The sequence below is a fragment of the Mus caroli genome, unplaced genomic scaffold (assembly GCF_978045245.1).
Source record: "Mus caroli unplaced genomic scaffold, Mus_caroli_1 scaffold_8, whole genome shotgun sequence".
Classification (NCBI taxonomy): Eukaryota; Metazoa; Chordata; class Mammalia; order Rodentia; family Muridae; genus Mus; species Mus caroli.
In genome coordinates this window covers 129682924-129706696 of record NW_028227263.1, presented here as the reverse complement: position 1 = coordinate 129706696, position 23773 = coordinate 129682924, and positions in this window count along the sequence as shown.

Here is a 23773-nt window from a genome sequence, read left to right as displayed (position 1 = left end):
GCTTGCTTGCTTGCTTTCTTGCTTTCTTTCTTTCTTGCTTTCTTCTTGCTTCTTTCTTGCTTTCTTGCTTTCTTTTTCTTTTTCTTTTTTTAATAGTGGTTGATTTTGAGAAACTCATAGTATATTAAGTTCCCTTTTTCTTCCCCTCAAAGCCTTCCCTCCTTTTCCCATATTTTGATCTCTTCTTTAATATCTGTTGCTATTTATATATGCACACATGTATATAGTCAAGCTACTGAGTGCATGCATTTGAGGTTGTACACGATGTATCCTGAGGTGTGCAGTTGAAATTAGAAAAATCAATGTGAGATTTCATCTTCAGACACAGCCTATTCTCCATATTTTAGCAACAATTGATATGAAGTATTTCTTCTTATAAGGTAAAAATATATAGAATTTCCCCTGGCCTCTTTAGTATACCTACTAGTACCATTATGCTGGTTTGTTTGGGTAACTATACTGTTAAAAGTTCATGTGTCTATTTTCCTGTTGTGTCTAAGATAGACATATTGTATCAACAGGAACCTTGGCATTTGGGGCAACTCTGTACCCTCTTCTGTGATCTTTTCTGTGATCCTCTCAGGTTGTAGGGATTTATTTCAGATATATCAGTTTGGGTTGTATACCTTTCTGTTATTATCTACATTTTGGTCCATTGTGGATCCTTGCCAGAGTCACCACATGTTGCAAAAAGAAAGTTCTTTTTCAATGGGTTAACTGCATTAACCTGTGGGTATAAGTTCAAGTACTCAGAAAACAGCTGGAAATTACACTGGTTTATGGAACTGTTGGTAATGAGACTCATAGGGTTTTGCTTTTTCCATTTCCATCTGGATTTATGTCTATAATACCAGACATGGCTCTCCTCTATTTGAGTAGGCTTAAGGTCTAATTGTATAGCCTTTGATGACCCTAAGTAAAAGTGCCACCATTTTGCTCTTTGGATGTCTTGCAGTCAAGTCATTCTTCTGGCTCACAGGCTTCATACCTGCATAGATTGAGTGATTGTTCCTCTCCCTGGCATAGTGAGCAAGGTCTTACTTTATGAAAACCACTTCATTGGCAAGAGATTTCCAGGCTATTTTAGATCAGTTCCTCCAAACTGTGTGTCTGAATTGCATCTTCAAGTTCTGGGAGGCAACCAAGGGCATCAAGAGGTTATTTTTGGGGGGGAATTCTCAGATTCTACAAACTACTTTAGAGAATATTTCTCATGTATGATATTGGGCTTTTAATATATAGTCCATAGTTCTTGTGGAGAACATTATCATTCCAAATGGCAAAATATCTTTAAAATACATATTAATATTTCAAACATATATGCATATTAACGTGATTTTAGATAAATACTGGATAATATGATTTTCTACATTTTAAAATATTTTTTATTACATCTTTTCCTCAATTACATTTCCAATGCTATCTCAAAAGTCCCCCATACCCTCCCCCCACTGCCCTACCCACCCATTCCCATTTTTTTAACCCTGGCATTCCCCTGTACTGTGGCATATAAAATTTGCATGTCCAATGGGCCTCTCTTTCCAGTGATGGCCAACTAGGTGAAAAGTCTGGTGTAATTCTGATAGACCTGCCTTTATATGTTACTTGACCTTTCTCCCTTACTGCTTTTAATATTCTATCTTTATTTAGTTCATTTGTTGTTTTGATTATTATATGTCGGGAGGAATTTCTTTTCTGGTCCAGTCTATTTGGAATTCTGTAGGCTTTTTATATGATCTTGGGCATCTCTTTCTTTAGGATTGGGAAGTTTTCTTCTATAATTTTGTTGAAGATATTTACTGGCCCTTTAAGTTGAAAATCTTCATTCTCATCCACTCCTATTATCCATAGGTTTGGTTTTCTCATTGTGTCCTGTATTTCCTGGATGTTTTGAGTTAGGATCCTTTTGCATTTTGTATTTTCTTTGATTATTGTGCCGATGTTCTCTATGCAATCTTCTGCACCTGAGATTCTCTCTTCCATCTCTTGTATTCTGTTGCTGATTCTCGCTTATATGATTCCAGATTTCTTTCCTAGGGTTTGTATTTCCAGCGTTGCCTCACTTTGGGTTTTCTTTATTGTGTCTACTTCCCTTTTTAGGTCTAGTATGGTTTTGTTCATTTCCATCACCTGTTTCAATGTGTTTTCCTGTTTTTCTTTAAGGACTTCTACCTGTTTGGTTGTGTTTTCCTCTTTTTCTTTAAGCAGTGTTCCTCTTTTCTGTAGCAGTGTTCTCCTCCATTTCTTTAAGTGAGTTATGAAAGTCCTTCTTCATGTCCTCTACCATCATCATGAGATATGATTTTAAATCTGGTTCTAGATTTTCGGTTTTCTTGGGGTGCCCAGGACTAGGTGGGCTGGGAGTGCTGCGTTCTGATGATGGTGCGTGGTCTTGATTTCTGTTAGTAGGATTCTTAAGTTTGCCCTTTGCCATCTGGTAATCTCTGAAGCTAGCTGTTATAGTTGTCTCTGGTTAGAGCTTGTTCCTCAGGTGACTCTGTTAGCCTCTATCAGCAGACCTGGGAGGCTGGCATTCTCCTTAGTTTCAGTGGTCAGAGTATTCTCTGTAGGCAAGCTCTATTCTTGCAGGGAAGGTGCCCAGATATCTGGTGTTCGAACCTGCCTCCTGGCAGAGTTGTGTTCCACTCACCAGAAGTCTTAGGATCCCATGGGGAATTCCTGTGTGGGTCCTTGCGGGTTTCAGAGACTCCACTGGCAAGGCACCCTGGTGCTCAAGTGGACCGGAAGGGACTTGTGCCCCACCTCAGGCCGGGTTGTCTGCTTCTGTAGTTAATGCAGTCTCAGGTCCCTCACAATTGGATTGGAGCAGACGCTGTGTTCCACTCACCAGAGGTCTTAGGATCCCGTGGGGAATCCTGTGTGGGTCCTTGTGGGTGTCCGGAGACTCCACTGGCATTTTACCCCGGTGCTTGAGTGGACTGGAAGAGGATTTTCTACATTTTTTAAAACATCCTTGGTATTATTTATCCTTTTGTCTTTTCTATTACTGTGTATTAGACCTGTGTAATTTTTCCAAAATACAATCCATACTATTTCCCCCATTTCTCCCTTTGTAACACCTGTGTGCTAATCCAGTGTCTAGAATTTCTCTCCCAAACGATTCCTATTAATTTTCCTGGTTACTGTGGTTACTCCAAGTTATAGGCACACATTTACAGATTCAAAGCCAGAATGCACAAATCATTTCTAGATCCACCTTTTTCTCTAAAAGTTTCATGATTTCATTTATTTTCACAGCTAAGTAAATTTTCATTGTACATATGAACCACAGTTTCATTAGTCATTTATTAGTTGAAGGACATTTAAGTTGTTTTTGTTTTCTAGTTATTATGACTAGAACAGTAATAAACATGGTTGAGAACCTATTTGTGGAGTAATATATGAAGTCCTTTCACAATTTTCAAGGAATATTTTATCCGTGCCTTATGATATATTTTTCACACTGATTTTCAGGGAGACTTCATCAGATTGAAATGCATTTAAGTTCATGAGGGTCGCCATTTCCCAAATTATTACAATCATTTATCTCACCTGCATTCGTTGTAAGTTTTTGGTTTGGTCATATTATTTCTGACTAGAGTAGATCAAATCTCAAACTAGTTTAATTTTTATTTCCTTAATTGCTAAAGATTTTGACCAATTAAGAAGGTATATCTTAGTTTTTATTTTTATTTTTAATTCTTCTCTTGTTAAGAAATAAATATGGGCAGAGGTAAAGGCCAGTATTTTTCATAAGATATTTTCTCCATTTACATTTGAAATGCTATCCCAAAAGTCCCCTATACCCTCTCCTCATCCTGCTCCCCTACCCATACACTCCCAATTCTTGGCCCTGGTATCTCCCTCTACTAGGGCATATAAAGTTTGCCAGACCAAGGGGTATCTCTTCCCAATGATGCCGACTAAGCCATCTTCTGCTACATACTGAGCTAGAGACATGAGCTCTGGGGGTACTGGTTAGTTCATATTGTTGTTCCAACTATAGTTTTGCAGAGCCCTTCAGCTCCTTGGGTACTTTCTCTAGCTCTTCCATTGGAGGCGCTCTGTTCCATCCAATAAATGACTGTGAGGATCCATTTCTGTATGTGCCAGGAATTGGCTGAGCCTCACAAGAGACACCTATATCAGGGCCCTTTCAGTAAAATCTTGCTGGCATATGCAATAGTGTGTGTGTTTGGTGGCTGATTATGGGATGGATCCCTGGTTGGGGAAGTCTCTAGATGGTTATTCCTTTGGTCTCACTCTGAAACTTTGTCTCTGTAACTCCTTCCATAGGTATTTTGTTCCCTACGGAGGAATGATATATCCACACGTTGGTCTTCCTTTTTGTACTCGCTGGTTCTGAGTGTCTACTTGACACAGGCTGGAGTTATCACAGAGAAAGGAGCTTCAGTTGCAGAGATGCCTGCAGGAGATCCAGCTGTAAGGCATTTTTTCAAGTAGTGATCAAGAGGGAAAGGCTCCTTGTGGGTGAAACCATCTCTGGGCTGGTCATCTTGGGTTCTATAAGAGAGCAGGCTGAGCAAGCCAGGAGAAGCAAGCCAGTAAATAACATTCCTCCATGGCTTCTGCATCAACTCCTGCTTTCTGACCTGCTTGAGTTCCAGTCCTGGCATCCTTTGGTGATGAACAGCAGTATGGAAGTGTAAGCTGAATAAACCCTTTCCTCTCCAACTTGCTTCTTGGTCATGATGTTTGTGCAGGAATAGAAACGCTGACTAAGACAAATTGGTACCAGCAGAGTGGGGTATTCCTGTGACAACCTGGCCTGGGGAGGACTGTGGAAGGACTTTGGAACTTTGGGTTAGAAGATCCATTTGGTGTTAAGAACACTGTCAGATGTTGTCTAGAAGCTTGGAAGATAATTTTGAAAACAGTGCAGAAGATGGAGGCCTGGCTTGTGAAATTTAAGAGGGAAAATTAAAGACTGTTTGCAGGGCCATTACTATTTTGGATTGTGAAGTTTCAGTGGTTCTGGTTAATTGGGGCTGAAGAATCAGCTGTGATTAACAAGATACCAGAACTATTAAAGCAAAACCTTGGCATTACTGGGACTATTGATGCTGGTTAGCTGGTGATTAAGAAGAGACCAGCATCATTGAGGTGACATCTTCTGAGAAGTGTTTTCTGAAAGCACAGAGGCTGTGTTTCAAAGATAGCCAAAGTTGTACCTTGTGATGTGGCTGGACTTGGTAATGTGTAAGAGTCACCCAGGTGGTACTGGTTTTGAAGGCATGAAGGGATCACACAGAGCAGCTGAGTCTCAGCACTGTGAGAGGCATGGAAGGCCATTGGTGAAGGTGTAGCCTCAGTTGCAATTGATGGCTCAGGACTGAACAGACCATGCAGTGTTTTGGAGATGCCAGTACCATGAGATGACCACCAAGAGCAGCAGCAGTGGAGTACAGGCATATGGAGCCTAGAGGACAACACGTGTGCTACAAAGGGCATGGCTGGAGAAGTGACCCAAGCCCTTAGAGGAGTCCAGAAGATCGTTAGTTGGATTCGAGACATTGGATGGTTGGAGATTGTTGTTTTTGATTGTGACTGTGCCCTGATATTTTTCCATCTTGAAGGAAGATTTTTAGTGAAGCCCAAAGTTAGGAGACTGAATTTTAAAAGATACTGGATATTTTAAAGAGATTGAACTTTTAATATGTAAATACTGTGGGATTTTAAAGTTATTTAAGATCTTGGGGATGAATAAGAACTAAGGTTTGAGGCTTACTAGTGATGTGTTTGTATGTCAAGTTAACAAGGGGTCAATTGTACTGGCTGGATCTGGGTGTCAAGTTGACACAGGCTGGAATTATCACAGAGAAAGGAACTTCAGTTGGGGAGATGCCTCCAGGAGATCCAGCTGTAAGGCATTTTCTCAATTAGTGATCAAGGGGCAAAGGCTCCTTGTGGGTGAAACAATCTCTGGCTGGTCGTCTTGGGTTCTATAAGAGAGCAGGCTGAGCCAGCCAGGAGAAGCAAGCCAGTAAAGAACATCCCTCCATGGCTTCTGCATCAGCTCCTGCTTTCTGACCTGCTTGAGTTCCAGTCCTGGCTTCCTTTGGTGACGAACAGCAGTATGGAAGTGTAAGCTGAATAAACCCTTTCCTCTCCAACTTGCTTCTTGGTCATGATGTTTGTGCAGGAATAGAAACCCTGACTAAGACACTTCTTTATTTTCTTGTTTTTCAAAATGTATCTTGGGTATTCTATGGGATTGCAAGCTGGTAAAACCACTCTGGAAATCAGTCTGGTGGTTCTTCAGAAATTTAACCTAGTACAAGCAGAAAAATCCATCAATAGTTCTTCTGGGCATATACCCAGAAGATGTTCCAACTTGTAACGAGGAAACATGTTCCACTATGTTCATAGCAGCCTTATTTATAATAGCCAGTTGCTGGAAAGAACCCAGATGTCCCTAAACAGGTGAATAGATACAAAAATATGGTACATTTACACATTGGATTACTACTCAGCTATTGAGAACAATGAATTTATGAAATTCTTAGGCAAATGGACATGTCTGGAGGGTATCATCTTGAGTGAAGTAACCCAGTCACAAAAGAACACACATAATATGCTTTCACTGATAAGTGGATATTAGCCCAGAAACTTAGAATAGCCAAGATATAATTCACAAAACAGATGAAACTCTAGAAGATGGAAGACCGGATTGTGGATACTACCTTCCTTCTTGTATTGGGCAACAAATTATTCATGGAAGGAGTTACACAAAGTTCAGAGCTGAGACAGAAGTAAGGACCATCCAGAGACTGTCTCACAAAGGGATTTAATCCAATAAGCCACCACCAAACCCAGACAGTATTGGATAGGTCAGAAAGATTTTGCTGACAGGACCCTGATATAGGTGTCTCTTGTGAGGCTATGCCAATGCCTGGCAAATACAGAAGTGGATGCTCACCTTCATCTATTGGATGGAACACAGGGCCCCTAATGAAGGAGCTAGAGAAAGTTGCCAAGGAGCTAAAGGGGTATGCTACCCTATAGGAGGAATAACAATGTGAACTAACCAGTACCCCCTAGAGCTGTGTCTCTAGTTCCACATATAGCAGAGGGTGGCCTAATCAGTGGGAGGAGAAGCCCTTGGTCTTGTGAAGATCATATGTCCAGGTACATGGGAATGCCAGGGCCAGGAAGTTGGATTGGGTGGCTTGAGAATCACATCAGGGGGACTGTATAGTAGACTTTCAAGATACCAATTGAAATGTAAAAGAAGAAAATTTCTTTTAAAAAAAAAAAGATTTATTTATTTATTATATGTAAGTACACTGTAGCTGTCTTCAGATACACCAGAAGAGGGCATCAGATCTCATTACGGATGGTTGTGAGCCACCATGTGGTTGCTGGGATTTGAACTCTGGACCTTCGGAAGAGCAGTCGGGTGCTCTTACCCACTGAGCCATCTCACCAGCCTCAGAAAATTTCTAATTAAGAAAATTTCTAATTAAGAAACCTCCAAGATGTTTTTTTTTTTTATTTCTTCCTTGACCAAGTTATCCTTGAGTAGAGCGTTGTTCTGCTTCTATGTGAATATTGGCTTGAATTGAATGTTATTATTGAAGGTCATCCTTAGTCTGTAGTGGTTTGATAGGATGCATGGGATAATTTCAATATTTTTGTATCTTTTGAGGCCTGTTTTGTGACCAATTATATGGTCAGTTTTGGAGAAGGTACCATGAGATGCTGAGAAGGAGGTATATTCTTTGCTTTACGATCAAATCTTCTGTAGATACCTGTTAAATCCATTTGTTTCATAACTTCTGTTAGTTTCCATGTGTTTCTGTTTAGTTTCTCTTTCCATGATCTGTCGGGTGCTGAAGTCTCCCACTATTATTGTGTGAGTTGCAATATGTGCTTTGCTCTTTATTATAGTTTCCTTAATGAATGTGGCTGTCCTTGCATTTGCAGCATAGATATTCAGAAGCGAGAGTTCATCTTGGAAGATTTTACCTTTGATGAGTATGAAGTGCCCTCCTTGTCTTTTATGATAACTTTGGGTTGGAAGTCAATTTTATTCGATATTATAATGGCTACTCCAGCTTGTTTCTTCGGACCATTTGCTTGGAAATTTTATTCTAGCCTTTTACTCTGAGGCATTGTCTGCCTTTATGCCTGAGTTGGGTCTCCTGTATGTAGCAAAGGTTGGGTCTTGTTTACATGGCAAGTCTTTTAGTTTATGTCTTTTTATTGGGGAATTGAGTCCATTGATATTAAGAGATATTAAGGAAAAGTCTTTATTGCTTCCTGTTATGTTTGTTGTTAATTTGGAATTCTGTTCTTGCAGCTATCATCTTTTAGGTTTGTTGAAGAATTACTTCCTTGCTTTTTCTAGGGCTTAATATCCCTCCTATACTGGCACGTTTTTCCTTTGTTATCCTTTGAAGGGCCGGATTCTTGGAAAGATATTGTGTGAATTTGTTTTTTTCATGGAATACTTTGGTATCTCCTTCCATGGTAACTGAGAGTTTTTCTGGGTATAGTAGCCTGGGCTGGAATTTGTGTTCTCTTAGGGTCTGTATAACATCTGTCCAGGATCTTCTGGCTTTCATAGTTTCTGGTTAGAAGTCTGGTGTAATTCTAATAGGTCTGCCTTTATAAGTTACTTGACCTTTTTCCCTTACTGCTTTTAATATTCTATCTTTGTTTAGTGCATTTGATGTTCTAATTATTATGTGTTGGAAGGATTTTCTTTTTTTTTCTTTTTTTTTTTTTGATATAAACACAAGAGGTAGTTTAATGATAGAGCTCCAGGCTGACATGTGTCTCACGCAAGAGACAGAGGAATCGACCCTGAAGCTCAAAAGTTAGGGGTTTATATAGAAAAAAAGTCAGGGGATAGGAGAAATTGGCGCGGTTACACACAATTGAAAAGTTTAAACATCAGCAAGCAGTCGGGACAATAGCAACTCTAAAGGCAGGGTGCTTATCTTTATGGGCAGAGCATATGGTTAAATTTCAAACCATATCAGGAGGATACCAGACCAGGTGGCCCATTACTCAACTGGGCTTGTCCAGAGATGGTCCTTGCATGCCTCTCTTATCTTTATAGCCAGTTAGTTCCTGGAATGACTTAACAGCCTTTGTGCCAGCCTGTCTGGTCATGCCTGGGCCTGTTTTGCTATGCTCTCTGCCTTAGGTCTGTAAACCTTCTGACTAGTCATCATGAGACGTATGAATCATGGGCCTTGAATTTAATTTTCTTTCTTTCATTACCTTCTTCTTTTACTAAATAATTCTCATCTTAGAATTTTAAAGGTCTGTATCCTCATGTGGGGGGTAGGAATCATATTCTTCTACTATCTTTACTATGGGTTGATATTGGTGTTGGAGCACCATAAGCTGCATTGCATTCACTCTACTCTTAACAAAAGCAATTCCCTTATTTATTATGCAGGGGCCAAAGATCAAAACCAAACATATAGTAAGAATTGGTCAAGCTAAAGTGGAAAGTAAAGTGGTCATTTGTGGAGATTTAAGAGTACTACAACTTGAACCATCTCTGTTGAGCTTCTCGATCTCGCTTTCTCCTTTCTAGTCTTTCCCTCAGTTTCTGCATAGAATATCTGACTATTTCCATGTTGTCTGTGTAGAAGCAGCATTCTTCGTTTAAGGCTGCACATAGTCCACCTTCTTTTAAAAACAATAAATCTAAACCTCTTCTGTTTTGTAATACTACTTCCGACAGGGAGGTCAAGGATTTTTCTAATGCATCGATAGATTTTTCTAGCATACTTAAATCTTCATTTATAGCTTCTCTTAAGGATTGGATTCCTTGCCTACCCTCAATCAAGGCTGTTACACCCATTCCTACTCCTACCATAAGACCCACCCCCATCAACATAGCTAGGGTAAGGGAGACTGGTTCTCTTTTCCATCTCTTATTGGTATACTCATCTTCTAGGTGGGAAGCAGGATAATAACACAAGCGAGGTAGGAGCTGAACCATAACACAGAAATCATGAGAGGGGTCAAAAACACTAGTTGATACACATGGGGTGAGCCCTGTGTTACAGGACCACCAACTGACTGGATATGGCACAAGGTAATAGTTGGTATTTGTCTTGGACACAGGATGAGTCTGGCCACATAAAGTGTTGGTGGGAAGGGGGAGGTATCCCTATGCAGAGACCAGGGCTCCTTCCTGACACTTCAGTCAGGGTTAATTTCTTTCCTGTGCCCTATGAGCAGGAGGCATGACTACTGGTTTTTATTAAAATCTCCATTAAAGGCAATCTCTTCATAGTAGGGAGGGCCTGAGGATAGGTATAGCCAGCAGTCAGTAGTAACATCCAGATCCGAGCTGTTAAGGGCATAAAAGGCTCCTCTAATCAGAAGAACAGTCTCTGTCCAATCCAGAGATCTGAGGGGATTGTGGTCAGGGGATCTTGGGGGGTGACGACCTTGAGGGGGTTCTCAAATATCAGAGCCGGGGGTTTGGGTTTGGCAGGGAGGCCCTGTTCCGGAAGGACCTTGTTAGGTCCTATGGGCACTGGGGATGGACTCTCCACAGTCAATTTGATTTTGAAAACTAATCCAGAGTCTTTCCCTACTGCGTCCATATGCAAACCCCAATTGTTTCCCTTAAGCCAGCTCTGTCGTTCTCATTTCCCCTGGTCAGTAAACTTTATATGTATGGGGTTGCAATAGTTATTTTACAAGGTCCATTAGGGCTGTTGAACCAGGCACACCCACTCTCAAGGTATTTAGAATTATCTCTCTCACCTTGGTTGGGCCGGTCATAGCTACTGCCCCTTTTTACTGTGATCAGGTCCCAGGTAGAGATAGGATTCCAATAAGCTTCACCTGTGGTCTCAGGACCCCATGCAGCACAGTAAAAGTCCAGTGCCCCTCTACACTGAAGCCAAAGCTTTCATGGTTGGCCTTGGCCAGGGTAAAAATAAAATTCTGCAGACCAAAGATTGGCTCAATAGAACTGTCCCGAGCATCCAAATGTGCTCCCTATCCTGCTCAGGAAGAACTGTTTATCAGGTGGTGGTTTATGAAGGTCAGGGAGGTCCCAGGTAAGTGACCCTGCTACTAACTTACAGATATCAAATGTGAGGTCAGGCCACCAGGTCCACGGGGTTTGTACTGAGGTGGTTGACTATACAATGCCCCCCTCCTCATTAAGCACTTCCCAAGTTTGTTGAATTGGAGTATGAGGGTTGAAGTCTCTGTTCTGAGTCGCTCTTGCTATGCAAGAGCAACTGGAGGATTAATAGTCTTTACCAGAGTCCAGTCAGTCATCACGATCAGCTGCAGGGGGAGCCCTCTTGACTTGTGAGGCATGAAACCAAGAGGGGACTCCTTCTACTTTAAGTGCAGTGGTGTAGTCAATAGTACCAGGTTGGGTCCTTTCCACTGAGGTTCGAGGTTCCCCACTCAGTGCCTCCTCACCAGGATCGAGTCTCCCACTTCAAACTGATGTGGAACCTGTAAGTCAATGGCGTAGGTTTCTATCAACTGCTCCCAGGTTTCTTTCCTCACGAGTTCAAGAACCTTCAGCTGGGCCTCTACCACGAAACTGCTTCCATTGGTGAACCAGGCTACCGTTCCAGGCCAAGGTTGATTGGCTAGGTCTGGCTGAGTCCCAGTTTCCTCTGTCAGTATCTCCTCACACTGATGTACGAGGGTCTTGTCAGCTTCAGGCAGTAGGGTGGCAGGATTAAGAGTGGCAGGAGGAGCGAAAGTCACCCAATGATCAGTCAATAACAAGCTCTGGTAGTGGGTCATCTCAACATTAGTCATCCATTGGTCTGGTGGCTGCCGAATCATGCTCTCAAGGGAGTGCAGGGCCACCACAGTCACATTCTGGCCCATAGTTAGTTTATCAGCATCTTTCACCAGTACAGCCGTAGTTGCTATTGCCCAGAGGCAGGAGGGCCATCCGCTGGCCACAGGGTCCAGCTTCTTTGACAGATAGGCTACTGGGTGCTTCCAGGGTCCTAGGGTTTGAGTGAGCACCTCTCTGGCTACTCCATTTCTCTCATTGATGTATAGGGTGAAAGGCTTGTTTAAATCAGGCAGTGCTAGGGCAGAGGCCTGTAGCAGTGCCTTTTGAGAGTTTCAAAAGCCAATTGATGTTCCTTAGCCCAAATGAACTTTTCTTTTTCTTTTGTTAAGGGGTATAATGGGGCTGCTAATGCAGCGAACCCTGGGATCTAGAGTCTACAGAATCCCGCAGTCCCCAGGAATTCTCTTACCTGGTGAGGGGTGGTTGGGGTCGGGATCTGTGTCACTGTCCACTTCCTAGCTTCTGTGAGCCATTGGTGCCCATTCTTCAGGGCATATCCCAGGTAGGTCACCTCCGTCCAGCATAACTGTGCCTTCTTAGCCAAAGCCCGGTACCCCAACTCACCTAACTTGGCCAGGATTTTCTGAGGCCCGAGTTCACACTCTTCATGTGTTTCTGCAGCCACCAAAAGGTCATCTACATATTGTAAGAGAGTCACCTGGGGATTGTTGGCCCGAAAGGAGGCAAGATCTGGATGTAGAGCTTCATCAAACAAGGTGGGTTAACTCTTAAATCCCTGAGGCAGTCTCATCCATGTGAGCTGTCCGGTTCTTCTGTTCTCTGCGTCTCACCATTCAAAGGCAAACAAGAGCTGGCTGTTAGGGTGTAGTCTCAGGCAAAAGAAAGTGTCTTTAAGATCTAAGATCATATACCAGGTTCGTTCAGGTGGCAGCATGCTGAGTAGGTTGTAAGGATTGGGCACTGTGGGGTGGATATCTTGAACTTTTTTATTGAACTCTCTAAGGTCCTGTACAGGGTGATAGTCATTCGTCCCCAGTTTCTTTACCTGGAGTAGGGGGCTATTCCAAGGAGACTTACATGGGACTAGGATCCCCTGTTGGAGCAGTCTGGTGATATGGGGGCATATGCCCTCCTGTGCTTCTCTGCCCATGGGGTACTGTCAGATCCCAATGAGAGTGGTCCCAGACTTAAGTTCAGTCACCACCGGGAGAATTAGTCTGGCCATATCCATTCCCCCTGTTTCGGCCCATGTCTGAGGAAATCGAGTAAGCCAGTCCTGTAGACCGTCAGGGGGTTTCATTTCATTTTGATAAATTTGATACTCTTCTCCTAATTGTAAAGACAACACTAAGGTCTGAGGTGTCTCAATCCCCCCGGACAATTCTGGTTCAGAGGGGGCAAATGTTATTTGTGCCTTTAATTTGATCAATAAGTCTCTTCCCAGTAAGGGCATAGGGCACTCCGGAATGACCAAAAATGAGTGAATTACTTAGCTCTTTCCTAGGTCTACCATCCGGGAAGTGTTCCATGGGTATGGTTTCTGCCCGGTGGTCCCAATCACTAGGGTCTTTTTGTTTTTTGTTTAATTACCCAAAGGTGTTTTGAGCACTGAATATTCTGCACCAGTATCAACCAAGAAATTTATAGGGGTCCCCTCCACTTTTAATGTTACCCTAGGCTCAGGGAGGGGGGCCGATCCCCATCTCCCCTAGTCTTCATCATCTTCAAGGGACAGTACTTTTGCTCCCTGTGTCTTCTTAGAGCACTCACGAACCCAGTTACCTTCGTCTTTGCAGTGTGCACATTGATCTTTTTCCAGGGGCAGTCTATCTCTTCTGGGTCTCTTTGGCCCCTGCCATTTCTCTTCTCCCAGATCCCCTGATTGCCTAGTCCTGTCTCTTTTATCTCTATCTACTACTGTGGCCATTAATTGAGTCAGAGTCTTTTCCTGTTTCCTGTCTCTCCTGTCTTCATCTCTTCTCTCTCTCTTTTCTCTTTCTTGTTTCTCATCCTCTGTCTCTCTCTTATGATACACTTTCTAAGCCACTTTAACCACATTCCTTACAGTATACTCTTGTAATCTCTCAATCCGTTGCAATTTCCTTATGTAGTCGGGGGCTGACTGTCTGATAAAAGCCATAATCACAGAGGCTTGCTGCCCTTCAGACATAGGGTCAAAGGTGGTATACCTTCTGTAAGTCTCCATGAGTCACTCCAGAAAAATTGAGGGGGGCTCAGTCGTCCTCTGAATAACCTCCTTATCTTAGCCAAATTTGTGGGCCTTTGTATGACACCTCTGAGACCCGCCACTAGAGTCCGCTGGTAATTATACAGCTGTTCCCTACTTTGTGCCATGTTATAATCCCATTGAAGGCGGGTCAAGGGGAATCCTTCATCTCTCTGGGCCAGGGTCTGGACAGGGTGTCCGGCATCAACCCGGACATTCTTCTGAGCATCGAGGAGAATTCTCTCTCTCTCCTCAGTGATGAACAAGGTCTGTAAAAGCTGTTGACAGTCATCACAAGTAGGCTGATGGGAGAACATCAAGGACTCTATCAAGCCTGTAAGCCCTGCAGGGTTTTCTGAAAAGGGAGGGTGATTAATCTTCCAGTTATAAAGATCAGAGGAAGAAAAGGGCCAATAGTGTAAAAGTTGTAAGTCATTCTGATCGCCTGGGGGTGGTCTGACAGCCCTAATGGCAAGCGCTACAGTGGAGTCAGCCAGTCCTTCAGGAACCAGTCAGCTCCTCGTCCCTGTTGAGGGACTGAAAGATCCCTGGAGGGCAGACCCTCACTCAAGCCTCGGGACAGCCGCGTACCCAAGAAGACACTGAGACCGAACTTAAGATGTAGAGAGTAAGATTTAATAAAGCAACAACAAGAAAGCACATAAAAAGCACATAAACCAGAGCTCTGGGGTCGAAACTCATACACCAGGCATGGTGTAGAGGAGAATCGAGGACGACCCAAATTTTTCACAGGCTTATATAGGAAAATGCCAAGGGGGGAAGTGGGGCAGGGAAAGTACAAGTTTGCATAACTAAGGGGTTTTGCCAAGGGTTTTTCCAAGGGGCTTTCCAAGGGGCTTTCTGTAACCAAGGGGTCGTGTCCTATATTTGGCAATGTACCCGATCTATTGGAACATTCTGAGGTTGTTCTCTTATCTCAAAAATGTTCTTGGGGTTGTTCCAGGAAGCCTTTATCTAAAAAATGTTCCTGGAACAGTCCTCAGTTGGGAGGGGATCGAACTCTGAGTTGAAGAGTTCAGGAATGTACTCTGGGGTGAAGAGTTCACGAGTGTTCCTGGAACAATCTCCAGATGGGAGGGGTAGGACTCTGGGGTGAAGAGTTCAGGTGGCCAGCAGTAATTTTCCTCTTTCAGGACCTTCTCTTCCTCTGGTCCCAGGGACCAGGGCCAGAAGAGGGGCCGGAGGAGCAGAGGGTTGGGGTACAGGTTGGGGAGCTCAAGGATAAGGTGGGGGCAGGGGAAAAGGCCACTCAGGGGTTTCTTCTATGTCAGGGTAAATCTTAGAGGTGGGTGCTGGTAGAGTGCTGTGCTCACCATCTTCATTAGGCTGCAGCTTCGGATTCTTGTTTGCAGCACTCTCTTGGACAGCCAGGATCCTGGAGCCAGGCCTAAGGGGTGGGAGGAATGGTCGGACCCACTGGGGTGGGGATCATGTCAAATCCTTTCACACTGTGATGTAAGGCTGTTGGTCTGGGTGTGATCCCGGCCCTTCCTCATCCAGCCCCGCTGAGGACCTTCCTTTGCACTGCTACCCAGGTTGCACACTCCTGCATGTTTACATTCTGTCGTTGCTCCACGTTGTGCTCAGAAGGAATTTGTTTTATGGTCTAGTCTATTTGGAGTTCTGTAGACTTCTTTTATGTTCATGGGCATCTCTTTCTTTAGGTTAAGTAAATTTTCTTCTATAATTTTGTTGAAGATAACTACCAGCCCTGTACATTGAAAACCTTTATTCTCATCTATACCTATTATCCATAGGTTTGGTCTTCTCATTGTGTCCTGGATTTCCTGGATGTTTTGAGTTAAGATCTTTTTGCATTTTGCATTTTCTTTGGTTGTTGTGTCTATATTTTCTGTGGAATCTTCTGCACCTGACATTCTCTCTTCGATCTCATTCTGTTTCAGATGCTTCCTTCTATGGTTCCTGATTTCTTTCCCAGGATTTCTATTACAGAGTTGTCTCCCTTTGGGTTTTCTTTATTGTATATATTTCCACTTTTAGATCATGGATGGTTTTGTTCAATTACATCACCTGTTTGGTTGTGTTTTCCTTTAATTCTTTAAGGGATCTTTGTGCTTCCTCTTTAAGGACTTCTACCGGTATAGCAATGTTTTTTCTGTAATTCTTTAAGGGTTTTTTGTGCTTCCTCTTTGAGGACTTCCACCTGTTTAGCAGTATTCTCCTGTATTTCTTTAAGTGAGTTATTAATGCCTTTCTTAAAATCTTCTACCAGCATTATAAGATAAATTTTTAAAACTGAATCTTGCTTTTTGGATGTGTTGGTGTATCCAGGACTCGAAATGTTGGGACTACTGGGTTCTGATGATGGTGAGTGGTCTTGTTTTCTGTTAGTAAGATTCTTACCTTTGCTTTTCTCCATGTGGTAGTCTCTGTTGTTAGATGTTCTATCTGTCTCTGGTTGGAGCTTATTCCTCCTGTGGTTATGTTAGCCTCTGTCAGTATTCCTGGGAGTCCAACTCTCTCCTAAATCCCAGTGGTCAGAGCACTCTCTTCAGACAAGCAGTCCTCTTGCAGGGAATACACACAGAGGTCTAGAGCTCAGCTACACTTCCTGGATGAAGATGAAGGCCCAAAGGGACCCCGTTGCTTCTGTGGCCTGCAGGCTCTCCTGCAGGTGCTGATCTGTGAGAGACCTGGGATAAAAGATGTCGCTCTCACTTGTGTCCCTGGGTCAGAGCTCTCCCTGGAGGCTGACTCTCATCTGGCGGGGAAGATGCACCACACTTCTGCCTTTTAAAATTCTTTCTATGTCCTTCATAGATGCTTGAACCTCAGGATAGGTTTGATGGAGATATCCTCTTTAGGACTTGGATGCTTCAATTTTTCAGTGTATGGGTATTTCCAGTTGTGAATCTGTGTTTTAATTACCATCTACTAAAAAAATAAAAACCTATGTGATGAGGTTTTAGCAATGCACTGATCTATGGGTTTAGAGATATCTCATTAGGAGTCATTTTATTGCTATGTTGATTTAATGGAATCTATTTAGGATAAGGGTCTTGGCTTCATTACCAGTGTCAGGTGTGGGTTCCATCTCATGACATTGGATTTAAATTCAATCAAACAGTCGTTGGTCATTCCCATAACACTTATGGTTAATGCACCAAAATTTCTTGAAGATAAGTCACTGTTGCAGGTCACAGGGTTCATTTTTATGTGAGATTCTCCTATAGTGTGTACAGTACCTTCTAGAACTATTAATGACAAGCAGTATAGATGAAGCATCTGGGCATTCTCTTTTGCCCTGGTCCAGAATGATGATCTGACTTGACCAGCACCCACCTCACTATGCCTGCCATTTTCAATTTTCAGAGTCTATTGACTGTAATTTTGATGCTTATATGTATGTGTGCTTATATCTGATCTCTGGCACACAGAATCCTGGACAGAAATAAAACTGTACTATTGGTAATACTTTGGAAGTGTGCATGAATTGGAAAATGCAAGGGTCCTTATGTGGCCATATGGTTCATAGTGATGGCCTTCAGAATCCTCTTCATACAGTATCTTTGGAAACTATTACAGTGTGAATGCCATCAGATTGTAAACAAGGACTTGCCTCCCGAAAATAATGGCAAAAAATGGTTAAGCCTTAGAACTGAACTGGGAATGAGATAAATTTTGAGATGCTGTTCTCTATTTTCTTTTTTTTTTTACTATTGGACCAATGAGGTGTATGAATAATTATAATGTAACCGTTTAATACACAGGAATGTGATTGTAGCCATCAACCTCAGGTCTCTTACTCCAATATTCCACTCTGCAAATGTCATTCTGTTGTGTCAGGTTCTCCAGGCATGAAGTAGAAAACCAGTGGCAAATTCCACAGGCACCTGTGCCTAGGCCTTCAAAATAGTATCTTCACATAATGACACCTTGTAGCAATTGGTCTATTTTTCTTGAAAAAAATTCTTCTATTTTTGTTGTTATTGCTCTTAAGGATTCCGTTCATATTTAAATCCTTTTGATTGCTATCCAAAGTACCTGTATTCTAGGAAAATTATGTAGTTTAATGCAGGTATTTATAGTATTTTAAACAAAACTCTGTTTTTCTTTAATTAGCACAAGATTTGGGCTTCTATTCACAAAGATACAACTGACACTCTATGATGAAGAATACTTTATAATGAAAACCGCAAGTAGAGCGGTGAGTGAACAAGCATTGTGCATTGTTTGTTCTCTGTAGTGCTGTCTTCCAAATAGAACAGGCATTGTAGGTACCCAAGTGTGGTATTTGTGTTGATTTTAATGCAGCATTTTAAATCTAGTTTATATTCTGCCCAAAAAAGATGAAGCATCTGGTTGAACACCAGCTCAATTTCTCCATGTTCAATGAGAGAAATTACCTCATGTCATCAGAAATAGGACCTTACCATCATGTTATTGATGTAAACAAAAAATAGCATTGACAATAGCCTGTAATGTTTAAGGGGTCATATTAGACCTATTTATCCAACAACTCACAAGATGTTATCAATTCTTGGTAATGGAGATTTTACTTGGTTGTGTATGATTTCTAGTTGGGGCATTGTGTGCCCCATATATCATAACAGCATTTAAGTAATTTTTATTTATTTTTAGGAAGCTTCCAATGTATAAAACTTCCATATACCTTTTCAAAATGTCTTCAGTACTAATTTTAGGAAACAACAGTTCTCAATATCTAAGTGCATTTTTTAAGGATAAATATTAGTCCAGACCCATTATTTTGATATTCCACCAGATATCATTTTGGAGAAAATAATGGACATTAACACTACAGAATAAATTAGATGAAAATAGAGCATTATTTTGAGTTCCTTTCTAACAAATTGGTCTCCTTTGAAGTACCAGGTCTGATTATGATAGGAGAAAAAACCAAGAGATTAGACCATTGGAAATCTGTATATCATAGAATTCAAGGCATAAGCATATCTTGTTGGACAAGATTTTTCATTTTACAAACAGACCCTGAAATAAGGGAGGCACGATATGGCTCAGTGGTTAAAAGCAATTGTTCTTCTAGAGGATCCAGGTTCCATTCTTTTCTCCCATATGTCACTTACAACAATCTGTAACTATAGTTCCATGGAATTCTATGATCTATTCTGGCTTCTATAGACACAAAGTATGTATGAGGTACACAATCATTTATGCAAATATTCACACACATGAAAGTAAAGTAAATTTAAAGTGCATTATTTCTTTTAAGGAATGCAATTTAAAATTTGCATCTGTAGATTTCCTTTGATAATTTACTCATTTTCATAATACTGACTCAGCCAATCTGTGAGTGGTATGTGCAGGTGCCTTCCCATTTTTAATTTTTTATTAGATATTTTCTTTTTTTCAATACAAGTGTTTTCCCTTTCCAGATTTCCCCTTTGGAACCCCCTATTCAATTCCTCATCCCCTTGTCTCCTTGAGGGTGTTCCCTCACCCACATACTCACGACTTCCAGCCATGGCATTCACCTACACTGGGGCATCAAACAGCCTCAGGTCCAAGGGCATTTCCTCCCACTGATGACAACAAGACCTTCATGTATCACATATGTGGGAAGAGCCATGCATGTGTACACTTTGGTTTGTAGTCCAGTCACTGGGAGCGCCAGGATCTGGCCAGTTGCAGTTCTCTCTATGAGTCTGCAAACCCAATCAGATGTTTCTGTCCCTTCTCCAGCTCCACCACTGTGGACCCAATGCTCAGTCCAGTGGTTGGCTGCAAGCATTTGCCTCTGTATTTACCAGAGGCAGAACCTCTCAGGAGACAACCATATCAAGCTTCTGTCAGCAAGCACTTCACAGCATTCACAGTATTGTAGTGTATGGTGAATGTATATGGGATGGTTACTATCCACTTACCAGTAAGTATATATGGTGTGTGTTTTCTGAGACTCAGTTACCTCACTCAGGATGGTATTTTCAAGTTCCATCTATTTGCCTGTGAATTTCATGAAGTCACTGTTTTTAATGGCTGGTTAGGATTCCATTATGTAAATGTTCCCCATTTTCTGTATCCATTCTTCTGTTGAGGGACATCTGGTTGTTTCCAGGTTCTGACTATTATATATATGGCTGCTATGAACATAGTGGAGCATGTGTCCTTATTACATATTGGAGCATCTTCTGGGCATACATTCAGGAGTGGTATAGTTGGGTTCTGAAGGAGTAGTATGCCTAATTTTCTGAGTAAAACCACCAGACTGATTTCCAGAGTGGTTGTACCAGCTGGCAATTCCTCTAGCAATGGAGGAATGTTCCACTTTCTCCACATCCTAGCCAACATCTGCTACCTCCAGAGTTTTTGACCTTAGGCATTTTGATGTGCGGTAGAATCTCAGGGTTGTTTTGAATTGCATTTCCCTGATGACTATGGATGTTGAACATTTCTTTAGGAGCTTCTCAGCCATTTGTGTTTCCACAGGGGAGAATTCTCTGTTTAGCTCAGTTCCCCTTTTAAAATAAGGGTTATTTGGTTCACTGGAGCCTAACTTATTGAGTTCTTTATATATATATATTAGTCCTCTAATGGATGTAGGGTTGGTAAAGATCTTTCAACAATCTGTTGGTTGGGGTTTTGTCCTATTGACAGTGTCCTTTACTGTCTGAATCTTTGCAATTTTATGAGGTCCCCTTTGTCTATTATTGATCTTAGAGCACTAGGCATTGGTGTCATGCTCAGGAAATTTTCTCCTGTACCCAGATATTTGATATTTTCACCCAGTTTCTTTTTTGTCCTATTCAGTTTATCTGGTTTTATATGGAGGTCCTTGATCCACTTGGAATTGAGCTTTGTACATGGAGATAAAAATGAATAAATTTTCATTCTTCTACTTGTTGATTGCTAGTTGAACTAGCAGCATTTGTTGAAAAAGCTTTTTACCTCCACTAGTATGTTTTAGTTCCTTTGTCAAAGATCAAGTGACCACAAGAGAGTGGGTTCATTTCTGGGTCTTCTATTCTAGTCCATTGATCTAAGTGCCTGTCAGCAATGGTGCCAAAACCATTCAGTTTTTTATCACTATTGCTTTGCAGTACAGGTTAATGTCAGGGATGGTGATTTCCCAGAAGTCATTTTATTGTTGAGAATAGTTTTAAGTATTCTGCAATTTTGTTATTCCAAATCAATTTGAGAATTGGTCTTTCTAAGTCTGTGAAGAATTGAGTTGGAATTTTGATGTGGATTGCATTGATTGTGCATATTGCTTTCAGAAAGATGGCCATTTTTCTATATTAATACTGACAATACACTAGCATGGGAGATCCTTCAATTTTATGAGGTCTTCTTCAGTTTCTTTCTTCAAAGACTTGAAATACTTGTCCTACAGATCTTTCACTTGTTTGGTTAGACTCATACTAAGATATTTTATATTGTTTCTAAAGAGAGTAATTTCCTTAATTTCTTTCTCAGCCCTTTATCCTTTGAGTATCGGAAGGCTACTAATTTGCTTGAGTTAAATTTATATATGGCCAGTTTGCTGAAGTTGTTTATAAGCTGTAGTATTTCTCTGGTCGAATTTTTGTGGTCACTTAAATATATTATCATCTGCAAATAGTGACTTCTTCCTTTCCAATTTCATATCCTATTGACCCCCATTTGTTATCTAATACACTTGATAGAAGTTCAAATACTATATTTAATAGCTATTGAGAGTGTGGACAGCCTTGACTAATCCCTCATTTTAGTTGGACTGCTTCAAGTTGCTCTCCATATAGTTTGGTGTTCGCTACTGGTTTACAGTATATTCCCTTTATTACATTTAGATATGGGCCTTGAACTCCTCATTTTTCCAAGTCTTTTAACATGGTGGGATGCTGAATATTTTCAAATGTCTTACAGTACCTAACGAAATTATCATGTGGATTTTTCCTTCAGTTTGTTTATGTCGTGTTTTATATTGGTGGATTTCTGTATGATGAACCATCCCTCAATTCTTGAGATGAAGCCTACTTGATCATGGTGAATTATCATGATCGTTTTGATGTGTTCTTGGATTCAGTTTTTGACAAATTTGTTGAGTATTTTTGCATCGATATTCATAAGGGAAATTGGTATAAAGTTCTCTTTCTTTGTTGGTGTTTGTGTGATTTTGGTATCAGTGTAACTCTGCCTTCAAAGAGCAAATTGGGTAGTTTTTCTTCTTTTTCTATTTTGTGGAATAGTTTGAAGAGTAATGGTCTTAGGTCTTCTTTGAAGGCGTGATTGATTTTTGCATTATTCCCATCTGCTCCTGGGCTTTCTTTGGTTGGGAGACTTTTAATGACAGCTCCTTTTACTTTAGGGGTTATGGGACTGTTTAGATGGTTTATCTGATCCTGATTTAACTTTGGCATTTGGTATCTATCAGAAACTTGTCTTTTTCATCCAGATTTTCCAGTTATTTGGAATATAGGCCTTTGTAGTAGAATCTGATAATTTTTTGAATTTCCTCAGTTTCTGTTTGTACTGGCTAGTTTTGTGTCAACTTGACACAGCTGGAGTTATTACAGAAAAAGGAGCTTCAGTTGAGGAAATGCCTCCATGAGATCCAACTGTAAGGCATTTTCTTAATTAGTGATCAAGGGGGAAATGCTCTTTGTGGGTGGTGCCATCTCTGGGCTGAGAGTATTGGGTTCTATAAGAGAGCAGGCTGAGCAAGCCAGAGGAGGCAAGCCAGTAAAGAATATCCCTCCATGGCTTCTGCATCAGCTCCTGCTTTCTGACCTGTTTGAGTTTCAGTCCTGACTTCCTTTGGTGATTAACAGCAGCATGGAAGTGTAAGCCGAGTAAACCCTTTCCTCCCCAACTTGCTTCTTGATCATGATGTTTTTGCAGGAATAGAAACCCTGACTAAGACACTGTTGTCATATCTCCTTTTTCATTTCTGATTTTGTTCACTTGGATTGTTTTTCTGTGTTCTCTAGTGAGTCTGGCCAATGGATTATCTATCTTGCTGACATTCTCAAAAAACCAGATCTTGGTGTTGTTGATTCTTCATATATTCTTTTGTTTCTATTTCGTTGATTTTAACCCTGAGGATAATTATTTCCTGTTGTCTACTCCTCTTGGGTGTATTTGTTTCTTTTTGTTCTAGAGGTTTCAGGTGTGCTGTTAAGCTCCTAGTATAATCTCTCTGAAGTGACATTTGGAGTCACTCAGAGTTATGTCTTTTCCTCTTAGCACTGTTTTCTTTTTTTTCAAAAGTTTGGGTATGCTGTGTCTTTATTTTCATAAAATTCTAAAAAATATTTAATTTCTTTCTTTATTTTTCCTTGTCCAATTATCGATGAGCAGGGTATTGTTCAGCATCCATGTGTATGTGGGCTTTCTGTTGTCTTTGTTTGTATTGAAGACCAGCCTTAGTTCATGGTGATTTATTAGGGTACATAGGATTGTTTTATTCTTCTTATATCTGATGAGGCCTGTTTTGTGACTAGTTCTATGGTTAATTTTTTAGAAGGTACCATAGGGTGCCAAGAAGAAGGCACGTCAATTTGTTTTAGAATGAAATGTTCTATAGATTTGGATATGTCAAATCCATTTTGTCCATTACTTCTGTTAGTTTCAATGTGTCTCTGTTTAGTATCCATTTCCATGATCTGTCCATTGATGATGGTTTGGGATTGAAGTCTCTGACTATTGTTTTGTGATGTGCAATATGTGCTTTGAGCTTTAATATATTTTTAAAAATTAATGTGGATACCCTTGTATTTGGAGCATAGATTTTCAGAATTGAGAGTTCATCTTGG